Source organism: Cyrtonyx montezumae, unplaced genomic scaffold (assembly GCF_038088225.1).
Source record: "Cyrtonyx montezumae isolate F1298 unplaced genomic scaffold, pur_monq_1.0 scaffold_17, whole genome shotgun sequence".
NCBI lineage: Eukaryota > Metazoa > Chordata > Aves > Galliformes > Odontophoridae > Cyrtonyx > Cyrtonyx montezumae.
In genome coordinates this window covers 8,462,743-8,484,855 of record NW_027071903.1, presented here as the reverse complement: position 1 = coordinate 8,484,855, position 22,113 = coordinate 8,462,743, and the positions used below count along the sequence as shown (strand labels likewise).

The 22,113-nt window shown below is 37.7% G+C and overlaps 1 protein-coding gene across 1 annotated transcript in view; it reads left to right on the top strand.

Moving 5' to 3' along the window:
* The first annotated feature begins 2,709 nt into the window (after nt 1–2,709).
* Nucleotides 2,710–22,113, top strand: part of ZNF536 (zinc finger protein 536) — a 267,205-nt gene continuing 247,801 nt past the window's right edge. Inside the window, exons 1-2 of the mRNA XM_065733205.1 lie at nt 2,710–2,762; nt 14,637–14,707. The gene's annotated coding sequence lies outside the window, so the exon portion shown is untranslated. The remainder of the gene's footprint in view (nt 2,763–14,636; nt 14,708–22,113) is intronic.

Genomic DNA, 22,113 nt, shown 5'->3' with positions numbered 1-22,113 from the left:
TATCTTAATTTGTTTTCATGCAGCTTGCTGCCTGTACCTTTAAAATATCTCCTTTACCTAGTCAGTGTCAAATGTGTTAGAATAATATTAGCACAGGTAAGTAAAATATCTTTTTATAAGGCTTTAAATCATTTCTGCTACAGTTTAATGTGTAAAGCTACAGATTTTCCCAATTTGTTCATAAGGTTATGTATCACAGACCTTAAATCATTTAAGGTTTTAAACCTGAGGGGTTCACTCACAGTCATGAACTGGAAAGCAGATTGCAAGAGACATTGACATGCTGATCAATGACATGAAGCCTCCAAACAAATCAGTACAGGACTTTCAGAGATGAAGCCTTACTGTGTTCTGTCTGTCATCAGAATTTATAAAGCATCTTGGTGAAAGCCCCTTGAGAATCATTCCTAGAATTTTGCAAGTCATGAGCGTGTATGTAAAATCTGAATTTTTTAAAACACAAGTAGCCTTGTAATAGCATAGCAAAAATGTAGTTTACGATGTCGGTGTAGGAGTACTAAGAACCTGTTTAGTGAGATAACATCTTTTCCAAACCCAACAGCTTATTATCTTCTTTGTTTCTATTTCTTGGCTTTCTTACTTTGACTGAGCTGCAAGTAAACACTAAAAAGGTGTATCTTAAGGTTTTAAGACATCAACAACAGCAGAAATTCCAGACAAACAAGCTGTCACTGTTTTTAGACACTATGCAATTGAAAGATATTGGATGGGACCTGTGTTTATATATAGCAACCTAGGAATTTGCTTTTTTCTATGTTCAAATACTGTAACCAAAATTCACCTATTTGAATTCTAAAATGATACGAGCCTGTATAAATGCAACCTGAATCCTATCTGGATAGAATTTTGCATTAGGGTAAGGGAAATCTGATGACAGGGTGTTTTCTTAACCATTTCCCAAATGTTTTCATTCCCTCCAGCCAGTGCCTAGGGCTTAGCTTGGCTGCCCTCTGCCTTGCTTCTGGTGTATCTGAAGCCCCCCAAGAAGTGGGGTGCCCAGTAGTTGGGGTTTGCACTTAGTGCCCACTGAGGTCAGTGCTGTTGGATGTTGTAATGGGAAACTGGCCCTTGCCTTCTGGGGCTTATAATTCAACTACAAAACTAGAGAAATTGGCATGTAAGAGAAAACCAGGCGTGAGGAAAGAGCAAAAGAGAAATGTGTTCCTACGCGTGAGAAACAGTGGTGATGGCAAACCAGATGTCTGTTGAATTTTTGGCAGTTAACTGTGGAGATGTGAGTTATAAAGGAGGGGCTTGAAGCCTTTACTGGGGAAATTCTCCTCTGTGAGAGCAGTTACGTGGCAGAATTATCACTTGGAAAATATTTCAAAGAGTGTGATAAAGACTGGTTCAATCTACAAGTGACGGGGAAAGGAGCGAGGATCAGAAAACATTGTGGCAGACCATTGAGACGGAAGTAAATAGCGTGGGCTTGCTGTGGTGGCCAAGGAGTGAGGAGAGGCGGTGGCATGGACAAAGTAGGGTATTTGGGATAAGTGTTTTGCTTTCGATGTAGTCAGGGCAAAGATGCATGCAAATGTTTTATCAGTTTTGCACTAGTGCCGGGTTGCTTAGCAGGGAACTCTGAGGTTGCAAAGCTATTTAACATAAGGCTCCTTGACAGGAGCCCTTAAAGTTGTTTTTTGGCCTTCGAGTCAACAAATGGCACTGCCCAGTAGTGTGGTCCTGTCAGTGAAGCCCAGACTGAACCAGACACGATAAATGGCCGAGCTCTTAATTGCTTTCCACGGCTGCTGAGGATGCAGGCTCGGCCATGGGGGTGGCATCTCCCCAGTAGCTGTATGCAGGAGGTGAATCCCAGTGGCCGTGCTGCTTGAACTTGGGCCTCGGAGCCAGAGCCAGCTGTATGAAATAGTTTGATGTAGATGTACAAAGTGTATTCTTTGGAAATGACCTTTAATTTCATTTGTTAGACACACATAGGAACAAACATAGTTAGAATTCTCAGTCATAAATTCTTCAGATTATAGCTTCAGTCCAGTGAACTTTATTTTGCTCTAAGAACGCCCTTTGTTGTTGTTTCTGTTTTGCTTACTAATGTAATGGCCCTGAATCCACTACTGACAAATATCTTGGAAGTATTCTGGCTTGGCTTTTACTGCTGGCTCTTATCTCTTTTAAGTGGGGTTTATTAGATGAGATCATCTACAAAGGACTTATTTCTGTTATAAAATGGAATTAAAAAAAAAACAAAAAGTAAAAATACAGTTAGTGGCTGCTCTCTTTTTACTCCGAAAGATTAGAATATCAATGTCAAAGAGAATAACTGGGTTTCTGGAGTATGCTATGCAACTTTTGTTTTATCCTGTTTTGTCCCCTTTTGCTGCACTGTCTAGGGGAAAGGATCAGAAGAATTTCATTCTGTTCCTCAGCATTATCATGAGGAGAGGTTTTCCCTCTCAAAACAATCCAGAACTGAAAGAACTTTTCAGTTCCCAAAATGAAATGGCCACCAAACAAGTACATTATGAAGGCTTGAGAAATAAAAGGTGTTAATCCCATTAATATGCTGATTCTCAATACTCTCTGCTGCTCTGTAGTTTGTCTGCTTGAGGTGGCATTGTAATATCTTAGCATAAATGTCTGAATCAGACATTGAGTTTTGACATATTAAATTTCTCACAGGTTTTATTTTTACAGTTGCGACCTTCAATACCTATCCTGTGTCTTTTAAGAATTTCCTCAGCCAGGGAACAGATTCGTTGGTTTAAGAGTAACTGGTAAGAAAAACTTACTTGTTATCATAACATTTTCTTCTGCTTATGCATCTAAATTTTTAGGTGGTGTTTTTTCCACATTAAAAACTGCGTAAAAGTGAGGTACTTAAATGGGGTTTTAAAATCTGTTCTCACGTGATGTTTTGTTGTTCTTTGCGTCTTCAGAAATATTATGTTTCTGACTTCAGGATAACTCTTTATTGTAGTTTGCTTGGGTGTCATTAGCCACAAACAGACTTGAAGAAAAAATCTGCTTGGTAAAATCATGAGCGTTCATCTTATACGGTTGATATCTAATAATTGTATTAGAGATGAATCATCATTTATTATTTCATCATCGGGCTTATGATTTAAATAAAAACATCCATGACACTCATGATTAAATTCATTTTATCACTTTTTCATGTTTTTTTTTCCAGAAGTTCAATAGAACATCTCATGCATATTATTAAGAACCATATTCTGTTGTATATTAGCATGAGAAGAACACCCATGAAAATCAGTGGGTGGAAGGGTGTATTACATTGTATATATGATTTCCCTCTGAGCTATTCCTGTGCAGTAGAAGAAGAGCTCCTGTAAATTCTGAGTAACCAGATTGGTGTGGAAATCAGTGTGAAATCAGAATTGGGTTATTTGGCCCTTAGTTTGAAAGAAAAGCTCAGCTTCCTAGGAAATAACCAATAATTAATTCTAGATTTCACATGCGTTAATTGATTCTTAAATCAACATTTCTGATAGCTTCTGCTTCTAAATCAAATTCATGTGTTATTTCTTTATTACAATTGTTATACTGGATTGTCCACTCATTTTTATATCATGTGGATCAGTGCAAACTGTGATTCAGTGGAATGATGCTGATTTATAGTGTATGTAAGTGAGGATATTCAGGCATACTAAAGCTTCGGTACTGCAAATGCAGGAGCAGGTATTGAATTACTGATGCTAATGGAATTACTCACGTGAGTAAAGTTGAGCGTGGATGTGTTTTCAGGATTGATGTCTGTACTTAAGAATTTGTGTCATTTAAGAATACAGCTCAGGATTTTTAAAACTTGCTAATTGAATGTGAGCTACTGGATCTCTTATTCTAGACAATTGACTCAACCAGAATTACAGTGACTCGATTCTAGAACAATTCCGTTGGCATCAGAGAAGATACACTGGATTTTTAAATCTGAAAATAAGAATTCAGTCTGACCATTTCACTTTACACTAGTCCCCACTAATATGAAGAAATGCTTGACAGAATAAAGGAGAAGCACAGAACTGGACAATTGGTAAAACAAATGTTTTCAATCAAATAGTTAAATAGCTCAGCAAAGATGCGGTTCATTTTGTAATAGCGTTTGAAATCCAACTAAAAGCATCTGAGAGATGTGCTGTTTGTTGTGTTGTTAGTGCAGAATGCAAACTCTCAATGTGCCTCAAATTTCAGGGAGGTGTCACAAAGCCATTATAGTTTTTCAAGAAATAAAACAAACACCACAAAACCCGAAGATGAAATTCCAAATCCGCAAGCCTAAAATATGCATGCAGAAGCTCATACTCTATTCTGATTAACAAAGCTTACCTTTCTCTTGACCATGCCCCATAGAGGTCACCATGTAAACTATTTAAATTGATCGTAATATTATGCGCCACAAAATTAATTTCATATTGTATACGGTTTTTGTTGTGACTTTATCTTGTTTCAAAAGTGCTTACTTTCTGATTTTGTGGATATTACTGACTGGATTACTTTTATTTTGGTTTTTGCACAACAGTTATATTAGAAATTTGCTGTTTTATTCTTACCTTCTTAGTAAAAATCCTTTTATCACACAATGGGTAATTTATATCCATTACCAGCCCTTTCAATCCTTTTCAGTGGTGCTGTCAGTGCCTTTGGCACAGTAATGATTAATGTGATCTAATAATAGTGTGCCATTATATTACCTTAGTAAAACATGTACCAACATCCTATTCAGATCTACCAAATTCATAGCTTCCTATAATATTTTTGTTGAAAGACAGGATTACTATTTTTCAAAGCTGTTTTTTTTTTTTTTTTATGCCTTTAACATATTTAATGAAATTCACAATTCTTTGCCATGGTAATCTTTGTGCATGTATTTGGGCTTGATGGGTGAATTTTATATCATTCTGCATTATTATGATTTGTTAGGCAAATTGTTTGACACGTAAAAAGAGATGTGCATTACATTGTTTTGTTTTGTTAAGGGTGTATTTTAAGCATTCAGTACCTTCTGATTATTCTCCTATATTTGTCATAAGGGGTTTATTTAGATTGCAGTACACAAGAATAAGCATTTGGGCTAAAATATGTTTTTCTGTATTCTAACCCAGATAGTGCCACATCCTACAGGAGGCAAGGTCGATGCTGCTCTGCCCAGCAGTACCACTCTCTGTTGCAGTGGCTTTGCTGTGGTGCTCTCTGTTCGGTGTTTCCTTAATTCAGTGCCAACAGAAGCATGCAGAATGGTGCCCAACTGTGAGTTGGATACTGGGATCGCGCAGTGCTATGTCTGTTGTTTTCAATCCTAGATATTTGGTTCAGAAACCAAATTCAAATATACGTACCGTGTACTTGAGGTTTGGGCAGGTGTAGCGTTGCTTGACCCCGAACTGCAGCTGTCAGGTAGTACCAGTTCCTCCAGGAGAGGTGGAACTATCCAGAGGGTGCATTTATTGCGCTATAAAATGGAGTGCTGTTGGGGTTGTGTGTGTATGAGGGCTTTCTGGTCATTCCACTTCCATCCCTGATTCAGTGTGAGTTTGCTGCTGCTGCTGCTCTTGCACAGAGCACAGACTCCTCAGTCCCCTGCAAGACAAGGGGCTTGAGTCATGGCATTCTTTTCCAGTCATGAATATGGGGTTCGTCTGTTTGATACTGCTCTGAATCAACATGGCTGAGGAGTTTGGATAGCACTGCATCTTTGCAAAGCATCTTAAATCTTTATCACCTAAACGTGTCATTATTGTAGTCAGGGAGTCACATACTTAGCACTGTCTCAGTAAAATCAAAATGAAATGGTATGTCCACATCTTAACTCTACTTGTGATGCTCTGTTAAATACATACTCTTACGGTTTCATCATATCACAATAAATAATGAATGAGAAAAATATTTTAATCTTGTCAATATCAGCAATGTCTAAAAACAAGGAAAGTGTGTGTATGCATTTATGTGGATTCCTTATTTGATTTAGGCTAAGCGATTCAGCTGTAACATGATTTGAAATATGCAATCAATGTAAACGAAGAAAAATATTTTGAATGCAGTGTGTAAACCATGTGGTTCTTTAGATATATTTTTAGGAAAAGAAAAAAGATGATGATTGTCAAGCCATATAACAATAATGCTACTGGAAATATATGCAGCAGCTCTATTTTCTGTCACGGTGAAGACAATCCTAAGCCTTGGTCATTTAAATTAAATACGTTCTCATCTCTTCTGTGTGGCTGATTCTTCATGACATAACAAGAAATGAGGGGGATAAGGGGTAATAAGGCCTGAAATCTTGGCTTAACATTGTATTCAAAATGTTTAAAGCAAGTTCAAAAAGATACTTCCCTGGTTTTAGTAGTAAATATTTATTAAACAGAAAAACCTTTCATGAAGTACTCTCCAAAATGACTACTAATAGAGATATAATTTGTTAAAGATCTAGAAGGGTTGTAACAGCCTTGAATTAGAGATGCCTTACGTTGTCCTGTAAGTCACTGGACTGTCTATTGTGCAGACTGCCTTATATCCTACTGCTTTATTACTCCTGGAACCTGGAAGCGTACTAACCAGAGAATCAAGCTGGACAGCATGCAGGCAGTTTGTTTTTTATACTAAGAATATAATTGTCAGCCTCCTCCATCTCTTTACATGCAACCTCAAATTGATGTAGTTGAATGCAGAGTAGACTTTTCCATGGTCTGAACCATTTTCACAGCTATTTCATCTGTTGTTCCTTTCAGTGGGAGATTGTATAAAGTGCATGAGGCACTGGCTTTCATGGCGGAATTTTGTGCCTGTTTCTTCAGTAAAGTAGCATTAGAAGTCAGTAAACTGGCCAGTGAAAGGATTATTTCATCTGCACGTCCTTCCATCTTCATTCTGCTAGGGTAGAAGCTCTTATGTGTTGTCTCTGGGAGTATGACTGGCTAGAAAGAGAGAGAGGAGGGTCCTGGTGCAGCTGCATGAGCTGTTAAACAGGATGGTTACAATTCCCTGCCCTTGCTTTGATTCCTGTTTGTATTGTACTGTGATCTTTAATACACCTGGGTAGACTAGTATGGCTTTCCAGTAAGCAGAAAAATAAAATAAATTTCTAACTTTGGAAGATAGAAAAGCACAAGAAGAAAGTTTTTTATTCTTTTATTTTTTTTCATCTGCCTCCTTTGAGGCTATCAGATCAATGAGTAAAAGTGGTGACTAATAATTCTTGGGTTATATCACTAGCCACTGAATTACTCTGTGACTTCAGTAATGAAACATAAATGTTCTTTTGGTTCCCCAGTGGGCGTAATACCATTTACCTGTCTCAAGAATGCTTTGTAATTTAATTAACACATGGAGTGCTCTTTGAGATCCTGCTAAAAGCAGGCAAAATGAGTCAATTGTTACAGAAATCCCAATTTATCCCCATTTAAAAAAAATTACTCATTTCTTGAATTTTTCATACCTCAGATAATGTTTGATAGGGGTTTGGGGCTTTGTTCTTACTGGTCCTTAGAGTCACTCATTGTTAGTGATTTGCATAGGTGCCGTGTGGGTATTATGTTTTGTTCAATGGAGTATTTTGGTGGCTCATAAGTTACCAGTCTTGAGGAAAGAATTTGTGTTGTGCTAGAAAAGTTCTGTGTTATTCTTTAACAGATAGTTCATATTGTTTTAGAGGAAATATTTCCAAATTTTCAGTTCTGCGCTGAATGTAATATCTTCCTTTAAGTTTTGTCAAGTACTCTGGTATCTTGCTGCTAAATGACTGTACTATTGTAACTGCAGCTTTTCAACAGTCAGATAATTACCATGTCCTGTTGTGGCCACATCACTGACCACTGATGAAACCAAGTATTTCCTTTGTATAGGCAATCCCTGTCTTTAAGTATGCATCAATCTACCTTTGGACTGATTCAAATATTTTATTGTGGATGCTTTTCGGTTTAAAATGCATTTGTAAGCCACTAGGTAAGAGGGTAGTTCAGAGGGAGACTTGACTTTTTTAGCATTCTCCTCTAACCTCCAGTGAAGGGCTCCATTAAGAGAAGCAGGAACACCTGCAGCAAGCGAGCTGCAACTTCAGTTCATCCACATTTTTGGTCTTGTTTTGCAAACAGCCAGACATCTCTCTCTAGAATCATAAACCACACCTCTTTGCTCCCAGATACCTAATTCATTCTCATATTTTTCCTTAGCAGCTCCGTGCATTCATCTGGGGTTAGCTGCCTACCACTCAAGTTCCTTTTTGAGACTATGGAAACATACCACATGTATCTGGATACAGCTAGGCTCAATTTAAGCTTCAGTGGAAAAACATACATTTTCACACATTATCCCCCCCCTTTTAATCTACTTTCTGCCTCTAAAAGGAGTTTAAACAGTCTTTCAGATAAGCAAATAATCTTAACAAGCGTCTTATAGCTAGCAAAAATGTTGCACACCTGTTTGTACATAGCCTTGATGAAACATCTCAAAGTTATGCTAAGCAAGTCTGCCATTCCCTTCTGGTATTAAATATGCCATTATCTTGAAGTTTTAAGTTGTGCTATTTGTGTAATAGCACATAATAGCACCTACAAGGGAGTTTATATCTTATTCTTTACTTCATCTCCTCCAGCAGTTGTTTTCAAGAGCCCCTTTGGCCTTGCTTTGATAATTTAGATAGACAGTCTGCTGCATCTGTGAATGAAACGGAGGGCTCTCTGCCTTTCAGCTTTCTTGGAGATCGAGGAAAGCCAAAATGGCTCAAGCAGCCTGCCACTTCTTTTCAAATATTTTAGAAGAAACACGTTCAATTAATAGGACTTGTTAATGTTTTTTTTCCTGACTCCACACCTTATGTTCTGCCCTGCTTTATTTTACCTTTTATTTTATACTAGATCTTACTGCAAAGTATTTGTAAGGAAAGTGAAACAGAGGATGTCCATGATGTTCATACTTCTGCACAGCTGCAGGGACAGGTGGCAATGCCAGGAAAAAGTGTAAATGTGCAGCAGCAGTATTGGCATTTGTGCCTCTATGAAGGACTTCAGAATAGAATAGTTCAATTGGAAGGGACCTGCAAAGACAGAGTCCAACTGCCTGCCCACTTCAGGATGGTTTGCTTTGAGAAGAGGTAAAAGCGTGCAACTTTTAATGCTCAGTGGAAAAGTGATACACTTATCTTCCTTTATCCCTCATGCTTACTCCAGAATATTATATTTTAAGTGAAAGTGTGGCTGCATTAAAAACAGAGCCCATCTTAACTCTCTGAATGGTGATCTCATGTGTTGCTTTGAATGGACATTGTCCTGTGCTAAGTGCTGGAGGAAAATTCTTGTGTTGCTTTTTTTTTTCCTGCGGGTAACTGCACATTGCATAGTTGACCAAATATGCCAAGGCTATGGAAAAAGAGAAAATGGCAAGATGACTATTTCCCAAAAACAGTAAACACACATTGCAGCCTGGGTTCTTATTTGAGAATGCACGATTTTACTTTTTGAATAACTACTGTATCTTAACAATAGGCATCAAGTGGTTGCTATGTGATACACAACAGTGTTTTTCATGAACTTTTGGCTGCTGAATAAGCCCAGCAAATATGGGTTCTTACCCTTTTAGTTTTCTGGGTCAATTCATTTTGCACAAAGGAGAGAATGATAATTTGAGTTGTAGGCAGAGACTGTTTTCTTCATGTGGCAGGAAAGATGAAAGCTGTTTTTATTTGATTTCTTTTTAAATTAAAAATTATAATTCTTTATACAGTTACAAATAATTATCTTATTACTAAAGGCATCCTGTAAGCTTGTTACAGAGTATCTCTGTAAAATAATTGTGCTTTTAGTCACTGTGAACTGAAAGCAGGGGGCAAGAAGGGGAAAAATTAGGAATATAAGCACATATGCAACATATATATGTGTGAGGAAAAAAAAATAGAGATTTGATTACCCCAGAATTATAGACCTAGGCAGGGTTGTGCTGGCCAATTACAAACCATATCAAGGAGTTTTCTGAGCTGCTTTCTTCCTCTCTAAGTGCTCAGGCCTTTCCTACTCATAGGTTGAGAGGACCATGTCTATCAGATTTAGTTGGCTTCCTGATGGGGCACCATATTGGGGCTGCTTTTATGATCTTATCTCTTGTTCTTCTGTAGTCGGAATCCCATTGAGCAGGGATTCTGAGAACTGCAGCCTGGGTCTGCGTATACAAAACCTGTGTGAGAGCAGGGACTAGTACCACGAGGTGCCAGGAGGGCAGGTGAAGTGGCAGGAGAACAGTCAGATGCCAGTGGGTGGATACACCACTGCTGCATGGGGGTTACTGGCAGCTTATATGACATGAGAAAGAAGACTCTAGATGCAGGAATGATGGAGGGGGTCGGGGGTGGGAACTGGGGCAAGAAAAGCATTTGAGTTATTTAGTGGTAAGGAGAGGTGTTACCAATACCTGTACAAAGATTCACGAGAATTTGCATGGGTTTTTTTTTTTTTTTTTTAATGCCCAGGATCTGATTTATTTTTTAACTAGCTTCAGAAATAAACATGCTCACAGGGAAGTTTAAGGAGGATTTTGTTGTAGGAAGGCAGGAGAAAATGGGTATTTGGTTGGGAGGCAAATGGAAGTGAGAAGATTGGTTTTGGGGGAAGGTTAATGGCATTGAAAGATGACGTTTGGGGCAGGGTGAGCAAAGAGCTCTAAGTTAAAGATGCGAGGCCTACAAAGGTGGGATGGGTAGAAGGTCATTGTGCTCTTCTGCTCAGCATTTCTCTGCCGAGAGCCGTCCTGTTCTGCACTGGGTATGGAGGAGTTCAAGTTCATGGAAATCATCTGTATGGCAATTTCAGCAAGGCCATTTCTTCTCAGTTATTGAGTCAAAGATTCCAAGTCTTTATCAACCAGCAAAGCATGTGTTTTAGCTTTCTTAGAGCATTTCCTTACAGAGAAGAATCAAGGAAGTTTCAATATAATCCAGGTAATGGAGTTCAGATTATATTCAGAAAACTGCTTCTTCCCCAGTGACCCTTTCTGAAGCAGTGTTGCCCCTTCTGGTTAGACTCATTCTAAATCTAGCTTTGAAGTACATACCTTTTCCCTACTTTCCCCACCACGCTTCCCAGAAAGCTAATCCCAAATTATGGTTACAATGATGGCTTGCTCTGATAGAAAGAAAATCTCATATATAAAGAGAGATATATACACATACGCATTTACACATTTCTTCTATTCCTTGGTAATTTCATTTGAAGCATCTATCATTGGGATGATTTTCCCTCTCAAAGTCATATCAGACACAAAGCTATCTTCAGGGCTATTTCTTCTAGTTCACTGGACAGCTGTTCTGCCTGAAAAGAAAGAAAAGATCATGTATCAATCACAGACTTTAGGAGAAACCATATGCTCTTTAATAGGAAAATTCTGACTCTGAGTTCTTGGTCTTCTGACTTCTGGCTTCTTAATTTGGAGAAAATTGAGAGTTTAATATTGATATATTTTGCAAGACTATCTGTTGATTTATTTTATTGTTAATGTTTCTTTTGCGTATCTCGATACCTGGAGGCTGTTATGAAGTACTCTTCACTGGTGGCAGACTGTTTACTACCTCTGTGACTTGATCAATCCTCATCTGAATGGCACTATGGGCAGAAATTAGTGCTACTTAGCAGAAGAAAGGCTCTTGTCTTCACTTAGCTTTGCTGGTGCTGAACTACTGATTTCCAATGGAAAGGCACTGAGGGTTTGAAGGAGATGCCCAAGCTGTAGCCTCCTTAACTAATACAGATGTCAGTATTTATTCACCATTCTGCATGTCTGCAATTCTGTTGCACAGAAATAACTTACAGGTAGTAAATTTCTTCTTCTTTTTTTTTTTGTTAATTAATTTATTGCTAATTATGCTGTACTTACTGTAGTCTGTGATGCTAATTCAATGAATATTTGAAGTATGTTAATAATTCCTTTTTTTTTTTTAAGAGTACTTTGATTTTCTAAATGTGTATATACAGCAGCACAATTGAAAATAATGTGTATCTTTTCACCCACAATTTTGGGTTGAAATAGAAGTGAATGGAGATGCTATGCTTTTAGCAGGGATTACCTTCCAGAATGGAAACTGCATCTCTGATAGAGGGTTTTCTGACTGCATCAAATGTTACAGGATGTTTGCACAGTGTGGAGCAGCATGGTGCAGGTAGACTGGAACCAAGCTGCAGTCTGCTCGGAGGCGCAATAGCTCAGGGGAGCTTTAAATCTAACTTAGACATCTTTTCTTTGGTGAACAAAAACAAATGAAAAACAAACAAAAAACCTAACAAAAACTCCCACGAATTTTTTGCATCTAACTCTTGGTGCTCTGCAAAGGGATTATAAGGAGTTTGTAGTGTGTTTCTGCAGTGTTAGAATTTGATGGTATTTTGTATACTGGCTAATAATACACAGGGCTCAGCAATATACAGATGTGCTATATTCTGATATAGATGCTTGCTGAAAGAGACCCTTGATTCTCCAAGCTGGCAGACACTGCCTGAGGCTTTGCAAGGGCGGGCTTGGCTGCATTATGTTTTGTGGGACTGCAGGAAAACTTCAAGCATGATGCAGATAATTCCGCAGCGAAGAGACATGAGAATATGAACCACTGTGATTGCAGTAACTTCTTGCATTCACATAGGCTTAAAGTTGTCCTGATGCAAAATTTCCTGAAGAAGAGGAATTAATTGATTTTAGTAGATCTTGGATCATATCACTGGCGCTAAATTGGATCAGAATATTGGGCCATCAGGTGCCATCGATTATGACCAGGAGTGGAAGTTTTAGAGGAAGAGACAAGAAACCTGTGATCAGTCACTACAGGATAAGCTCTCCTTAAGGATGCTATAATTATACGCAGGGTGCATGGCCTCTGTGTACAACCTGATAGTTCCAAACTGAAGAAAAGCAGTGGAGATGATTTAATTCTCTTTTGCTTTGAAATAAAGGAAGATCCGTTTTATTTAATCAATAGACTTTAGGATTTGATGTATGGATGAAAACTTAGAATCAGTGAAATAATATTTCTGGTTAAGTACTTCTCATCAGGAACTTGTTTGACCTGTGGGCTGCTTCATTTTTTAAACTCAGATGTCTCTATTATAGAGCTTGGAAAGATTGTTACAATGCCAGCATGGGGAATGTGTGTGCCTTAATACGGATGCATCATGTAGGAAAGTAGATAAACCTTTTTCTTTGTACACAGACACATACATGATTTATCAAACATATTGTATTACTCTGTCTTTACAGTAAAATGTACAGTGGATGTGAATTACTCTATCTGTGTAGGATTAGAAACTCTGATGTTCTGTCTTGTATTTGAGAAGAGGATTACTCTATAGATAATGTGCAGATAATGTACTTTTAGTGAAGTGCTGCTGCTTAAGGACAGCAGAATCAACCTTGAGGTAAAAGGAAAAAGAATTGATATGGAACAATATAGCGCAGTTGACCACGTACAGGAATTTAGAGATGTAATCAAAATGTATCACTTTAAGTTTGTTGACTAATCATTTTTTCAGTCATTGTAAAGTGATAATTTGATTTAAAAAAAAATCCATTGTAAAAACTGAGTACCTTGAAATCCACCAATTTTATTGCTTGTATGATTGACAGCATTAAGTGCCAGCAGCTCATTTAAATAAGAAACATCTGTACATTATTATTTAGGGATTTTTTCATCTGTTGATTTCAGAAATGAGGATTTTATGAGTCCTTGTGTACATGGTTGTGTATTACTTATGTACAAAAACAGCTATGAAAAATCAGTCCCAAAGTATACCATATATAATCTTGTGATTAAGGTACTAAGTGAACAGTATGTAAAGTGATACAGCATAAATTGCTTTTGAGTTTAGGTGTGGCAGCAGCAACTATGATTTCCTAGAGGTGGAAGTAACATGACAGTTCAAAAGCACTGTGAGAAGCTTTGTTTTCGATACACAGCAATGTAAATTCTTAAAATAACAATATAATTTTTACATTTCTTACTGGATATCAGGGTAATCCAATTTAGAACAATTTATTCTTAATGGGTAAAAATAGAAGATGCGTCACTGAAGTGCATGTACAACACATTAATTTTTATGAGTGAGTTATGAAGATGTGCAACTCAGGACCTCGGATAAACATCATCTTCCTTGATTAATCCATTATACTATGGCACATGTGTCATTTTTATTATCCTAAAAAAAAATAAAACAACAACAACAACAAAACAACACCACAAACAAAGCAAAAAACTGCACAGCCCCCAAACCAAAAAAAACCCATCAGAACTCAACAACAGTAAGAAACCCTCTACCTTTAAATATTCCAAAATGCAGCATTATAGGTAGATGTCTATAGTTGTATATGGTTTCTGAAGCAGCACGTGCAGAACTACTGTGAACTTTTCTCTTCTGTGTTACCTTACAGCCAAGGTTCTCCTTTCTACCCCCGGATTCCCTGGAAAATGTGGTGTAGTTGTTGAAAGGATAGGAAACTTAATTTCTAGATGAATGTGGCAAAATGTCCACTTTTGACCCCACTGTATCCACAGCTTGGGAAGTTCTCTTTGGTCAGAGTGTGGGTGGGTGTCACATTTAACTGTGGATTTTTATTTACAGATGGGGATGAATATTACTCTTGTAATTATAAATATTTTGCATTTACAGTAAAGGACCTGCAGGAGCTTCTGACATCCATTGATAAAAGAATTAAAGCTCGCTGCTCTCCAGCTGGCTAGGTAAGTTGCGTTAGCCCTACAGATCAGAGTAGCTGTGATGTAGGAAGGTGGGGTGGGCATTTCTTAAGGCCGCATCTTGGAATAGATGCCATGTCTCTCCCTTCCCATTCCCTGAATTATCGTCAACACCGTGCAAGTATTTGATTACATAACAGGGGAATTGCTTTCCTGAAACATTGTGTTTCATCTTGGAATTTATGTGTTGGAGCTGGGTGCAGAAACAATTACTTGCAACTTGCCTACTAAACTGTATCAGAATTTCCTTATACAAAACCTCTTAAGTTTCTATGAATGCATGCTTTGTGTGCCCAAGAGCAACTGATCTTTAAGATATCTATGTGAATACATTTTAATATGATTTTACAGTGTTAAGCTATCAGTCACAATCTGTCGTTTCTGAAATCTGATACTAACAGAATTTAGTATTTGTCTATTTCAATTTCACATTGAAATAAATATAGGCATAAAACAGTATAAAACAGAACAATGAAAAAAATCAAATTAGTGATAATTGTATATTGAAGACATTAAATTTAATATAAATTAGCACAATAGAAGAATATGTTTTTCTGCTATCTCAGCATTAGAAAGTTAGAAGAATCGCACTGTTTTTCTCCATATGTCTGTGTCACCAGGTTGTTATTTCTTTTGTTTAGTCATATACTAGGATGTGTTGAGACATATCCTCAACTTGTGTAACAGCCTACAAATACTGATTGCAGTTTGAGCTTGTTATGGAAAAGTATTGCCCTGTGGATTGAGAAAATGACCAACAGCGGACTATAATCTATGAAGCTGAGAGTAAAATTGCCAACTAGAGGTCATTTTTCAAACCAAGGGGCAATAGTTTTCTACTATAAACTGAATATTACAGTCAGTATATGTTTTATTAAACCATTTCAGAAACTTGGGAGCAGTTTCATTTAAACTTCTTGCTTGATGTGGCTCAGAGAACAGGCTTAGGGCAGCTCACAAAAGAGGCCTGGCATGGTATTTATAATAAATATTCTGTATACTCAGTAATTATGAAGGCTTTAAGGCCTTAATGGTGAATGGCCATATCCTGCCACTATTCTGCATCCTTAGCAGCATTCAGAGTTGTTAAGACTCTGCAGGCCACTGTTTCTCACCGTAATGCTATGGGAAACTTGGGCTGGGCTACATAAGAAAGGTACAAAATACCTTTTCCTTTCTCCATACCATTTCATTTTCTTTTTTTTTTTTTTTTTTCATACTCAAATATGACAGTGGATCTTTTTATTTTCTCTTATATGGAGGTGATTGCCTTATATTTTGGTCAGTAAGAGGGTTTCCATTCCAGAATAATAGAAATAACAATTAGATGTGTGGACAAAGCAAAGCCTTTAACCTCCTCCTCTAAGACACCTTGCACATCCATAAAGAATTCTGCTATCCCGTGTCTTGGGAACAGAGATGCTTTCTGCAGCCATTGCTCTGAATGACTTTCTATGTTAGCAGAGTGTCAGCACAACATCTTTGCTGGACTTCATGGTTTCAGAAAGTCACCAAAAGTTCTAGCCTCTGCAAAACAGTGGACAGGAGTCTGAGAAGAATGAGGAGGAGACCATAGGCAGAATAGAACTAAATAAAGTCTTTCATCTTTTTCTTGAGAATCCCTAATGTGAAAGACTTAAATATTTAAGAGTTCCTTGTGTGACTCCTCCTGCTGAGCCTGTTCTGCAGGCTTTGGTGTCAACTTGTCAGTCTTGCAGGAATTCTACATTTCTGGTTTTGGACAAAGTTGTCAGATTGACTTTGCTTTTGTGGCATAAGCGTGTCACAGTCCTATTCTACTACACTGTTGGCAGTAAACATATCTAAGTTATTGCATGCCGAAGTTGCAAGTTCAGTGGTTGCGATTATGCAAATAGTGCATTCACATAACCATAATTAGAATTTTCTATCTTCACTTGCCAGATTAATGCACACTTACAGCTGTAGCATGGGCAAATGAGGTGAAAAGATTTTTTTCAGTGCCTTAGTGTTTAAAAAACAGACCTTACATCCATACGTATGTATATATTACACAGACACGCACATAATTTTCTAATGGTCATAATTTTTAAAGTCTACATAAAACTTCACCACCTGAGGAAGGGTGATGGATTAGAATAATAAAAAGTGGAACAGCAAAAGACCTGTTCTACATCTAGTCCATCTACTGGACATTTTAGGATTGCTCCCTACAGGGTATTTGCAAATAGCATGTCCAGAGTAGGCTTAATTGTCCCAAGCAATGAAGTTCCCACTAAAGTTTTGCAGGTATAAATCAAAGGATATTTTCCCAACACTTTTATTTTCAAGTCACCAGTTCGCCACATTATGTTGGTCATAACTTTGAGGACTTTTCCAGTGTCTCTCTCCTTGGTGCTTCCATACTTCTGAATATTTGTAAAATATTGCCATAAGTTACTTGGGTATTGGCTGTGCCCTTTTCTCTCATCCTCTAGCTAATACTCTAGTAGTGGGCAGATTGCATTTTTTTTCTCCTAAAACTCTGTTACAGACTGAAATACTGGGCCAAGTGAAGGTGATGCTACTAATTTACTGCTGCATATATTGCGTAATATATACAAACACTCTCTCTGTACGATTATAGTCTGTGCTCATTGCTAGGAGGATGTTGTTTAGAGGTCTGTCTGATTGTATCGGGCACTGAACAAACATATAATTAATCTCATTTTAAGAAATGCTCAGCTCCAAGTTAAGTGTAGAAATATAGGGTTATTAGTTTCTAGAATGTTTTTATTATGCACTTTCTAGTTTGATTGACAACTATTACTATTTTAAGATGACAGAACTAAAACTTATGCTGCTAGATAGCATCAGATATATTGTATGCTAAGTAAACAGAAGCATGTGAGGAGGATAATATTTATTGTATGGTTATATAGCAACTCGCTAAGAGAGTAGAGGGAAATTATTCTCCAAGAAGGATATTTGATATTTTACGCTCTTTAGAAATACAAACATTTTAGAAATGCAAACACAGAGCTGAACTTTGCACCCTGTTTCTTCAGGGAAGCATGCAGGTTGGTTGCCTGTCCTGGCTGGATTCTTCTCAAAAGTTTCCTTCCATACTTCACGTTCTTGAGTAACTCTGAGTAACTGTGCAGGAGAGGTATGGGAGAAGATCCCTCCAGCATGAGTTTTAGAACTCAAACTCTTCTACTTTTCTCTTTGATGGTTTGAGAGTAGAGCTTTGCAGCTCTGATCAAAATGTGGAGCCAGCAGTTCATAGGCAGTCCTCGTCCCAGAGAGCCTGGCTGTCCTACAGAAGTAGGACTGGAGGGGAGAGAGGCACAGTCAGGAGAAGCGTGGTGGGGTGCAGCAGGAGAAGGATGGAGCCACTGCTGCCAAGTCAGGGGCAGTTTTTCAGTTGGCACAAAAATATCAATAATGACTTTAACTGAGTAAATACTAATTTTGTCTCCAGACCAAAAAGAATAGTTAGTATGAAGAATGTGTAAATTTCCCATGTATTTCTAGTGAATATTTAATATAATGCAATTAGAGGCTGAGTAAGAATTATACAGCTTTTAAAAACCAACATATAAATGGACTATTGTTTTCATGATATGATTCACTCTTCTAAAATTATTTCTGAAATTCGAGTTACAAAGCATGTTCTGGAATGTTCAAAACCTGTTTCAGAACACTGTGCTTAGGCTCAGCATGCATCACCTGGGTTCAGGGTAGGACACCAGAGGTGCATATTTTGCAAAAACCCATATAAACAGTATAATCTAAGTTAATGTGCCATTAATGAAGAACTAGGAAGACTTTGCAACAAAGTTTGCAGCCTAGTGTTACAGAGGTTAGTCAGGCACAGAGTTTATTAGGCAAAAGTACCTGGTATACCTGTTGTAAATTCCTACAGCTGAAAGGAATACAGCTGTGTTAATCTGGTGTTCTGCTTGGGCTAATTTATCTCTATTTAGATTTAGCCTGACTGTTCCAATGCAGTACCATGTGAACCTATCTTCAGTAGAAGAAATTCAAACACGAAACTCTTCAAATCATTCTCAATTCAGGGTTTTGTAAATACGTGACCAGGAATAACTGCTTGTGTCCTTTGCACAGCATCTATGCAAGTAGCTGTAAAATCACAAAATAATATCATTAGACAATTGGTTTTGGCAAACTCAGATAAACTGGGTAAACAAAGGAGAATCAGTGGGCTTGATATAGATCACTGCTATTTACTCGTAAATTAATTTTTCAAGTCGTTAAGACAAAAAGTACCCTGAGTGTGGGTTTTTTTCCCCCCTTTTCCCTCAGCATGCCTTTATGTACAGTACCTGACTCATAATAGGGCTGCTAGGCAGTGCTTCTAAATAGTCACAGTTTCAAACTGAAATTATCAATCTTTAAGCAGAAATATTGAAAAATAAAAATCTAGGAGAAAGTATTATGAACCGGTCTGGTCATGTTCAGTATTTATTTTTAAAGTGTTAAGTATTATGATTCATTGTTGGAAAGTTCTCTTTTGCACTGTAGTATCCTTTTCCCTTCTATGTGGTTGACTCCTGCAGCACCCTTTGCATTTGCTTCAGCTTTTTATTATACACGACAGTGGCTTTCATATCGACTTGTGCTTGGTATCAGGCTGATGCCATTAGAAAAATTCCAGTCTTCAGAACGCTTGTTTTTGAGTCTTGATTGGTGAGAGTGCTGATGGTACTCATGGAAGTCCAATTTGCAAATAGTAGTTCTTGTCAATCACAACGATGTGCCATTGTGTCTTACGTACTTATGAGTAAGTAGTTACCAATCCTGTTACCTATTTCTAATCGCTTCCCATCCATCTGTGACGCTCACATTCCTCTCTTTTGGTCAGTCATATTCAGATTTCGGAGTGATGCATCTAATCACCAGCTGGGCTCACTTTGAGGGCACAGTCCCATGCTATGATGGAATAAAGCATCACAGTGTCTTAGATAAGCAAGTCAGTCAGCATGAGAAGAGCAGAAACTTTATATGTTGGGAAAGAAAATGGGGAGGAAGGGCTGTGCTACTGAAGGAGGCAGCCCCTAATAGGCTATATGTGAAGAAATGTCATCTGCATCATTTTCATATTGATTGAGAGTGGTTTTATGGGATTTGTGATCACCTTTCAAGTGATCTTTCTGGATTTTGCAGCTCTGTTTCCCATGAAGCCCTCTAAAGTATTCCAGTATACATTGCAGTGCTTTATTCTCAGATTCAGGAAGAACTATCTTGGATGTTACTCAAAAACACCTCACCTACAGCCTTGCATCATTGAGGTCAGGGTTTAAATGCCTGCATGGCATTTGATGAGCATCTTTGTCTCCCAGAAGTTAAATTCTGTCCTCAAGTGCTTGCTTAGGAATGTTACTGTTATTCAAAAGGAGCTACAAATATATTGGATATCAGATGGAAAATATGTATATAATGTATCCATCTATTGCATGTGGCAGCTAGGCATGGTAATGGAATAACACTTTAATATATACAGCGTATTTATTATACAGTCAAGTGGAAAAAAAGTAGATGGTTTCTATTTACCAGTTCTTTTTTGTCTTGGGTGTTTCTATCTTTGACTGATACAAATATTTTGGAATCTAAACATATCTCCACAATACTGTTGTCTTTGTTCTGGATTTCTTTTATCTTAACTTATCGACACAGTATATGAGCCATTTTATCCTACAGTGTGATCATCATCCTAGTGTGTATTTGCTCATTAATGTCACGTTAAGATCTAAAGAAATATGAAAGTAGGAGTGAAATTTCTTTTTTTTTTTGTTTGTACTAATTTATTTTATACTAATAATAATGAAATAGGAAATCTACAGTACTGTAGCTTTGAAATAATAATAAGAGTATACACATTTCCCCCCAACTGCTGTACTGCTTCTAGGCTTACACTGGCTTAAATATTATTACTCAAACATGACCTTAAAGCAAAAACTTGGAATAAGTTTCACTCATTTTAAGGGTAAATAATTGTTTTGTCATTTATTTAAATAATTATAATATCCTAACCCCTTAAAAACAAATGTGCAACAACGTGCAAAAACCAATGCCCATTACAGTGCCCATCTCTGTTTTTTCACTGACTGGATTTATTTTTTAACTCATTGCATTACTTCATAATCATCAGTGAAGTCTGCTTTTTACATTTCCAATATTCACATTTTGAAAAGAGAAAGTACCAATGAAGAAATAAGACTTTTTTTTTTGGTTGTTTGAAAAACTGGATGTGCCTTTGTTAAATATGACCTTTTTCCCACAGAGTTACCCTAATAGTATTTCAAGTTAATTTACATATTTAAAACAACAAACAAACAAACAACCTCCAACTAACACAACTTTTTGCTTTTCAGATAGGAACTGCAGTTTTCCTGGAAGGATGCAGACAGAGAGGGATGCACGGGTGTGTCAGGGAGGCCACAATTGGCATGTTGGGGTTTGGGTGTTCTGTGTTAAGGTGTTGAAGATTCTCACAGTTGGACCCCACTTCACTCCACTGCCTAGATAGGGTGCTGGAAGTGGGACAGTCCTGGTCATGCGAAGCAAAAAATGTCCAAGCAGCAGCACGGGGTGAGTTATTAGGGCTGTGTTATGAGATGAGTGAGGCCAACCCACATCCGCTGCCTGTGGGGAGTGGCAGGGTTCTCATCCTTGTCCTGAGAACAAGCACTGGGGGATGTTTCCTATTTATCAGACCCTGATGTGCCAGGGGAACATAATGTGCGTGGTGTTTCGGGGAGGGCAGTCACAGGCTGAAGCAGTCCTATGGACCGCTCTCATTCACAGCTGCTTATTATATCTCATCAGTTCAAACATCCCACCACACATCCTGCTTGATTTTTATTCCTCAACAACTCATCCCTTTTGTGGGGACAGATCATCACCCACAAACTCATTAAAAATAAATAATTATTTTGAGGCAAAGGTTTTTAATTCGAGAGTTTCTGGCTATATTGTATAGTTTTTGGAACTGTTCAGGGGAACAGTGGCAGTGTTTTGATGGAGGTGAAATGCCTGTTCTGCAGGTGATGTTTTTTTAGATTGCTATGCTACATTGTAATACAGCCTATAAAAATACAAATGACAGACTTTAAGAAAAGCGTTTTTGACCTCTCCAAGGTAAACATTTCCATACTGCAATGTCAATTTTGGACTGTTTTGGGTAGGAACCAGATTTTCTGTGGAAGGTTTCCTTTTTAACTGATCTACCTATGGTAATGAGTCTAGCGCTGGCTCTTTCATTTCAGTCCTTCCAGAGAATCACCATCTCTGCCCCTACTTGTTGCTTTCTTTGCTTTATTATTCTTAGGAGCTGTCAGTTTTCAATCCTCTTTAGGCTCTTTCCCCAGTAGCAGAAGGTACAGAGGTCTTGTTTCTTTCTTCCATCT